Genomic DNA, 8,582 nt, shown 5'->3' on the forward strand with positions numbered 1-8,582 from the left:
CCATGATCACTCCCGCTCTGATGGCTTATCCTGCTATACAGGGCCGGATATGTTTGGAGCTGTTTGGACATGGCTGGGTCAGCGGCTGTGGCGACTGACGGCCGAGCCGACGGCGTGCACAGCTCAGCTGTCTGAGGTCAGGGCTGCGACACAGCTCAGCTATCTGGGTCAGGACCGTGACCTATGAAGGAACCAGAGAGGGATCTAACATCGGTGACTCACTGCTTAACCCTAACAATCCCCACTTTTTTGTCGCGATATAAAAAAAACACATGCGGTTAGGCTACGTGTCGAATTAATTAAAGTTTATTAGTCAAAGTTTCAAAACATCATCGGTCTGCATGTCTGACTGCTCGCAGAACGGTTCTAGAGGCAGTGTCAGCGCGCGCGGAACGGTCTCAGATGTGTCACTTTCAAGCGCGGACGGTCCTTCTGCGCCACAGACTTCTCTCCTCTCCCCTCCCCCTGTCCGTGGTCTATGTCAGACCAGTACACCACTGACCTCCCCTACCCTCTCCTGACCTTCTCAGGTGCCAGCTGAGACGCTGGTCGGCCTACAGAACCTGCTCGTTCACCTGCGGGACGTCTCGGCAGAGAACGCGCACGTCTACCAATACCGACTCTGGGACGCTAAGAGGGTCAAGGTGGAGACCGCCCAGAACAGGGTATGTAACACAGACCGTAACACAAGCCGTAACGCAGGTCGTTACACAGGGCGTAAAATAGATTGAACACAGACCGTAACATAGATCGAACACAGACCGTAACACTGGCTGCGTACGTGCGGGCACTCGGCCGGCCGGAACTGGGCTGGATCCATTGGGCAATGAACAGGTGCTTTCTGTGACAGCGTCACCGCTGCAGGTCAGTCAGGGACACACAGACACTGCACCCGGCGCCCTTGTGCATGGTACAGGGCTCGCGGGTTTTAGCGGTAGGTTTTGCACCTAGAAAATTTAGTGTACTTCAGGTATATCTTCGTCGTCTTAAGCTTTTAAGTGTTGAAGATGCGATCGACTTGTTGGGTAACAAGCCGGCCATGATCGTGTAAAATGGCTTCATCGTAGATCGATTAGTTTCTGAGATATAACCGGAAATGTAAAAGTGCAAAACCTACCGCTTAATCTCGCGAGACCTGTACCTGAGCCCTGAGCGCGCCCATGTGTCGCCCCCAGGGCGTGTCGCCGGACGGTTCTGTGTGTCGGACTGAAACCTGAACCTGCCTGAGTGTTATGCTATGACTCCCCAGGGCGTGTCGCCGGATGGGGCGGCCGGCTACCGGGACGGGCTGCGGCGGGACCACCAACGGCCACCCGCTCTCCGCCGAGGAGGTACAGAAGGTCGTCAGCCGGGTGAACCAGCTCTCCAGCTAGCGGCGCATGAGGTCAGTCACCGCACCGGGCGTATTGCACGGGGACCCTAACAGACGCCTCACTCCTTTCCCTCATCTCAGTTGTTCTTTCATTTTTTTATTATTATAATAATGGAGATAGACCAGAGCATTTTCGGTGCATTTATTAGGGTCATGTTACTCCAACGGGGTTGCGTTGTCGGCACAGTCCTGTCTGGTCTGTGTGCTGCGGCGATGCTCTGCCATCCGGTGACCCAACGCCACTGTCCGCTGACCGAGTGTCGGCTCTCTGCTGACCGTGTAACGTCTGTCCGTCAGGGTGGTGGCCGTGAACGCCTGTCGGACGGCGCCGGAGGGCAGCGCCGGCCGGCTGCTGTCACTGCTGGACCAGCTGCGGCTGCCGGACGCCGGAGCGCTGCCCGACTGGGGTCTACATCCTGGTATGTTACTGGGAGCGGCACGGTGTGTGTTGGGTGCTTCTGACGGTCAGTTGTAGTAACTGTTAGTTCCTCTACTGGCCACCAGGTGAAAAGCGTATTAGCTGTACAGCAATGTAGAGTTGCTTCAGCTTTGGCGTAAACTTTCTCCTCTTCCGCTCACCATTCACCACCAGAGTCAGCAGCGTCTCGGCTGGCGGTCCAGTCAGTCAGAGCGAGTGTCTTCACTCGCCACAGCGGGCCGGACCCATTACAGGGCAGCAGAGTTATCAGTTACCAAGCCTTGGCCTATAAAGAAAACCAGGAAATAGTAGCAATTGCATATATGTAATGATTCTACTCTATTACGTTTGAGCTAGCGAAGCGTATATCTGTAACGTTTTTAATAGGCTTGTAAGTCAGCAACCGCTGGGCTGATTGACCTGCGTTACTCTTTGCTGCGCGTAATCCTATCCCTTCCATCTCGTTATTGACTACAACTGATGTATCTTGGTGAGTTATTGACTACAACTGATGTATCATGGTGAGCGTCGTGACACGTGCGACGTGAAGGGCCAAGAGTGTTCGTTATTCTGCTGCAGTAGCGATTTTGGGTTGCTCATATATCTTGAACCCTGAACTGCCACGCCGATTGCGCTCAAATTTGGTACACTGTTTGGGACTGGTTGATAGGGATGTGTTTTTTATAACTCGCATGTGTTTTTTTATAGCGCGGAGAAAAAAGTAGGGATTGTTAGGGTTAAGCAGGGACTCACCGATGTTAGATCCCTCTCTGGGTCTTTTCATAGGGGGTCACGGTCCTGACCCGAGATAGCTGAGCTGTGTCGCAGCCCTGACCTCAGACAGCTGAGCTGTGCACGCCGTCGGCTCGGCCGTCAGTCGCCACAGCCGCTGACGCCAGTGTCCAAACAGCTCCCAACAATATCCGGCCCTGCGGGAGTGATCACCGGAACGGGCTGCATGGTACAGGACGGGCTGGGAACACGTCAACTCCAGCATGACGTGTTCCCAGTGTACCTGCATGTAGTTTCTTTATTCCTCAGCAGTTGTCATCCCCTTGGCGTTAGTGTTTCGCGTCCCTCCATTGATCACTCCCTGCCTCTGATGGCTTATCCTGCTATACAGGGCCGGATATTGTTTGGAGCTGTTTGGACACTGGCGTCAGCGGCTGTGGCGACTGACGGCCGAGCCGACGGCGTGCACAGCTCAGCTGTCTGAGGTCAGGGCTGCGACACAGCTCAGCTATCTCGGGTCAGGACCTGTGACCTATGAAAGGACCCAGAGAGGGATCTAACATCGGTGACTCCCTGCTTAACCCTAACAATCCCCACTTTTTTGTCCGCGATATAAAAAACACATGCGGTTAGGCTACCTGTGTCGAATTAATTAAAGTTTATTATGTCAAAGTTTCAAAACATCAATCCGGTCTGCATGTCTGACTGCTCGCAGAACGGTTCTAGAGGCAGTGTCAGCGCGCGCGGAACGGTCCTCAGATAGTGTCCACTTTCAAGCGCGGAACGGTCCTACTGCGCCACCAGACTCCTCTCCCTCTCCCCTCCCCCCTGTCCGCTGGTCTATGTCAGACACCAGTACACCACTGACCTCCCCTACCCTCCCCTGACCTTCTCAGGTGCCAGCTGAGACGCTGGTCGGCCTACAGAACCTGCTCGTTCACCTGCGGGACGTCTCGGCAGAGAACGCGCACGTCTACCAGTACCGACTCTGGGACGCTAAGAGGGTCAAGGTGGAGACCGCCCAGAACAGGGTATGTAACACAGACCGGTAACACACGCCGTAACGCAGGTCGTTACACAGGGCGTAAAATAGATTGAACACAGACCGTAACATAGATCGAACACAGACCGTAACACTGGCTGCGTACGTGCGGGCACTCGGCCGGCCGGAACTGGGCTGGATCCATTGGGCAATGAACAGGTGCTTTCTGTGACAGCGTCACCGCTGCAGGTCAGTCAGGGACACACAGACACTGCACCCGGCGCCCTTGTGCATGGTACAGGGCTCGCGGGTTTTAGCGGTAGGTTTTGCACCTAGAAAATTTAGTGTACTTCAGGTTATATCTTCGTCGTCTTAAGCTTTTAAGTGTTGAAGATGCGATCGACTTGTTGGGTAACAAGCCGGCCATGATCGTGTAAAATGGCTTCATCGTAGATCGATTAGTTTCTGAGATATAACCGGAAATGTAAAAGTGCAAAACCTACCGCTTAATCTCGCGAGACCTGTACCTGAGCCCTGAGCGCGCCCATGTGTCGCCCCCAGGGCGTGTCGCCGGACGGTTCTGTGTGTCGGACTGAAACCTGAACCTGCCTGAGTGTTATGCTATGACTCCCCAGTGCGTGTCGCCGGATGGGGCGGCCGGCTGCCGGGACGGGCTGCGGTGGACCACCAACGGCCACCCGCTCTCCGCCGAGGAGGTACAGAAGGTCGTCAGCCGGGTTAACCAGCTCTCCAGCTAGCGGCGAATGAGGTCAGTCACCGCACCGGGCGTATTGCACGGGGACCCTAACAGACGCCTCACTCCTTTCCCTCATCTCAGTTGTTCTTTCATTTTTTTATTATAAATAACGGAGATAGACCAGAGCATTTTCGGTGCATTTATTAGGGTCATGTTACTCCAACGGGGTTGCGTTGTCGGCACAGTCCTGTCTGGTCTGTGTGCTGCGGCGATGCTCTGCCATCCGGTGACCCAACGCCACTGTCCGCTGACCGAGTGTCGGCTCTCTGCTGACCGTGTAACGTCTGTCCGTCAGGGTGGTGGCCGTGAACACCTGTCGGACGGCGCCGGAGGGCAGCGCCGGCCGGGTGCTGTCACTGCTGGACCAGCTGCGGCTGCCGGACGCCGGAGCGCTGCCCGACTGGGGTCTACATCCTGGTATGTTACTGGGAGCGGCACGGTGTGTGTTGGGTGCTTCTGACGGTCAGTTGTAGTAACTGTTAGTTCCTCTACTGGCCACCAGGTGAAAAGCGTATTAGCTGTACAGCAATATAGAGTTGCTTCAGCTTTGGCGTAAACTTTCTCCTCTTCCGCTCACCATTCACCACCAGAGTCAGCAGCGTCTCGGCTGGCGGTCCAGTCAGTCAGAGCGAGTGTCTTCACTCGCCACAGCGGGCCGGACCCATTACAGGGCAGCAGAGTTATCAGTTACCAAGCCTTGGCGTATAAAGAAAACCAGGAAATAGTAGCAATTGCATATATGTAATGATTCTACTCTATTACGTTTGAGCTAGCGAAGCGTATATCTGTAACGTTTTTAATAGGCTTGTAAGTCAGCAACCGCTGGGCTGATTGACCTGCGTTACTCTTTGCTGCGCGTAATCCTATCCCTTCCATCTCGTTATTGACTACAACTGATGTATCTTGGTGAGTTATTGACTACAACTGATGTATCATGGTGAGCGTCGTGACACGTGCGACGTGAAGGGCCAAGAGTGTTCGTTATTCTGCTGCAGTAGCGATTTTGGGTTGCTCATATATCTTGAACCCTGAACTGCCACGCCGATTGCGCTCAAATTTGGTACACTGTTTGGGACTGGTTGATAGGGATGTGTTTTTTATAACTCGCATGTGTTTTTTTATAGCGCGGAGAAAAAAGTAGGGATTGTTAGGGTTAAGCAGGGACTCACCGATGTTAGATCCCTCTCTGGGTCTTTTCATAGGGGGTCACGGTCCTGACCCGAGATAGCTGAGCTGTGTCGCAGCCCTGACCTCAGACAGCTGAGCTGTGCACGCCGTCGGCTCGGCCGTCAGTCGCCACAGCCGCTGACGCCAGTGTCCAAACAGCTCCCAACAATATCCGGCCCTGCGGGAGTGATCACCGGAACGGGCTGCATGGTACAGGACGGGCTGGGAACACGTCAACTCCAGCATGACGTGTTCCCAGTGTACCTGCATGTAGTTTCTTTATTCCTCAGCAGTTGTCATCCCCTTGGCGTTAGTGTTTCGCGTCCCTCCATTGATCACTCCCGCCTCTGATGGCTTATCCTGCTATACAGGGCCGGATATTGTTTGGAGCTGTTTGGACACTGGCGTCAGCGGCTGTGGCGACTGACGGCCGAGCCGACGGCGTGCACAGCTCAGCTGTCTGAGCCCTGAGGTCAGGGCTGCGACACAGCTCAGCTATCTCGGGTCAGGACCGTGACCTATGAAAGGACCCAGAGAGGGATCTAACATCGGTGACTCCCTGCTTAACCCTAACAATCCCCACTTTTTTGTCCGCGATATAAAAAACACATGCGGTTATGCTACCTGTGTCGAATTAATTAAAGTTTATTATGTCAAAGTTTCAAAACATCAATCCGGTCTGCATGTCTGACTGCTCGCAGAACGGTTCTAGAGGCAGTGTCAGCGCGCGCGGAACGGTCCTCAGATATGTCCACTTTCAAGCGCGGAACGGTCCTACTGCGCCACCAGACTCCTCTCCCTCTCCCCTCCCCCCTGTCCGCTGGTCTATGTCAGACACCAGTACACCACTGACCTCCCCTACCCTCCCCTGACCTTCTCAGGTGCCAGCTGAGACGCTGGTCGGCCTACAGAACCTGCTCGTTCACCTGCGGGACGTCTCGGCAGAGAACGCGCACGTCTACCAGTACCGACTCTGGGACGCTAAGAGGGTCAAGGTGGAGACCGCCCAGAACAGGGTATGTAACACAGACGGTAACACACGCCGTAACGCAGGTCGTTACACAGGGCGTAAAATAGATTGAACACAGACCGTAACATAGATCGAACACAGACCGTAACACTGGCTGCGTACGTGCGGGCACTCTTCCCTCCTGAACTGGGCTGGATCCATTGGGCAATGAACAGGTGCTTTCTGTGACAGCGTCACCGCTGCAGGTCAGTCAGGGACACACAGACACTGCACCCGGCGCCCTTGTGCATGGTACAGGGCTCGCGGGTTTTAGCGGTAGGTTTTGCACCTAGAAAATTTAGTGTACTTCAGGCTATATCTTCGTCGTCTTAAGCTTTTAAGTGTTGAAGATGCGATCGACTTGTTGGGTAACAAGCCGGCCATGATCGTGTAAAATGGCTTCATCGTAGATCGATTAGTTTCTGAGATATAACCGGAAATGTAAAAGTGCAAAACCTACCGCTTAATCTCGCGAGACCTGTACCTGAGCCCTGAGCGCGCCCATATGTCGCCCCCAGGGCGTGTCGCCGGACGGTTCTGTGTGTCGGACTGAAACCTGAACCTGCCTGAGTGTTATGCTATGACTCCCCAGGGCGTGTCGCCGGATGGGGCGGCCGGCTACCGGGACGGGCTGCGGCGGGCCACCAACGGCCACCCGCTCTCCGCCGAGGAGGTACAGAAGGTCGTCAGCCGGGTGAACCAGCTCTCCAGCTAGCGGCGCAGAGGTCAGTCACCGCACCGGGCGTATTGCACGGGGACCCTAACAGACGCCTCACTCCTTTCCCTCATCTCAGTTGTTCTTTCATTTTTTTATTATTATAAATAATGGAGATAGACCAGAGCATTATCGGTGCATGTATTAGGGTCATGTTACTCCAACGGGGTTGCGTTGTCGGCACAGTCCTGTCTGGTCTGTGTGCTGCGGCGATGCTCTGCCATCCGGTGACCCAACGCCACTGTCCGCTGACCGAGTGTCGGCTCTCTGCTGACCGTGTAACGTCTGTCCGTCAGGGTGGTGGCCGTGAACACCTGTCGGACGGCGCCGGAGGGCAGCGCCGGCCGGGTGCTGTCACTGCTGGACCAGCTGCGGCTGCCGGACGCCGGAGCGCTGCCCGACTGGGGTCTACATCCTGGTATGTTACTGGGAGCGGCACGGTGTGTGTTGGGTGCTTCTGACGGTCAGTTGTAGTAACTGTTAGTTCCTCTACTGGCCACCAGGTGAAAAGCGTATTAGCTGTACAGCAATGTAGAGTTGCTTCAGCTTTGGCGTAAACTTTCTCCTCTTCCGCTCACCATTCACCACCAGAGTCAGCAGCGTCTCGGCTGGCGGTCCAGTCAGTCAGAGCGAGTGTCTTCACTCGCCACAGCGGGCCGGACCCATTACAGGGCAGCAGAGTTATCAGTTACCAAGCCTTGGCCTATAAAGAAAACCAGGAAATAGTAGCAATTGCATATATGTAATGATTCTACTCTATTACGTTTGATCTAGCGAAGCGTATATCTGTAACGTTTTTAATAGGCTTGTAAGTCAGCAACCGCTGGGCTGATTGACCTGCGTTACTCTTTGCTGCGCGTAATCCTATCCCTTCCATCTCGTTATTGACTACAACTGATGTATCTTGGTGAGTTATTGACTACAACTGATGTATCATGGTGAGCGTCGTGACACGTGCGACGTGAAGGGCCAAGAGTGTTCGTTATTCTGCTGCATTAGCGATTTTGGGTTGCTCATATATCTTGAACCCTGAACTGCCACGCCGATTGCGCTCAAATTTGGTACACTGTTTGGGACTGGTTGATAGGGATGTGTTTTTTATAACTCGCATGTGTTTTTTTATAGCGCGGAGAAAAAAGTAGGGATTGTTAGCGTTAAGCAGGGACTCACCGATGTTAGATCCCTCTCTGGGTCTTTTCATAGGGGGTCACGGTCCTGACCCGAGATAGCTGAGCTGTGTCGCAGCCCTGACCTCAGACAGCTGATCTGTGCACGCCGTCGGCTCGGCCGTCAGTCGCCACAGCCGCTGACGCCAGTGTCCAAACAGCTCCCAACAATATCCGGCCCTGCGGGAGTGATCACCGGATCGGGCTGCATGGTACAGGACGGGCTTGGAACACGTCAACTCCAGCATGACGTGTTCCCAGTGT

The sequence above is a fragment of the Amphibalanus amphitrite genome, unplaced genomic scaffold, assembly GCF_019059575.1.
Source record: "Amphibalanus amphitrite isolate SeventyFive unplaced genomic scaffold, NRLGWU_Aamphi_draft 002208F_arrow, whole genome shotgun sequence".
Lineage (NCBI taxonomy): Eukaryota > Metazoa > Arthropoda > Thecostraca > Balanomorpha > Balanidae > Amphibalanus > Amphibalanus amphitrite.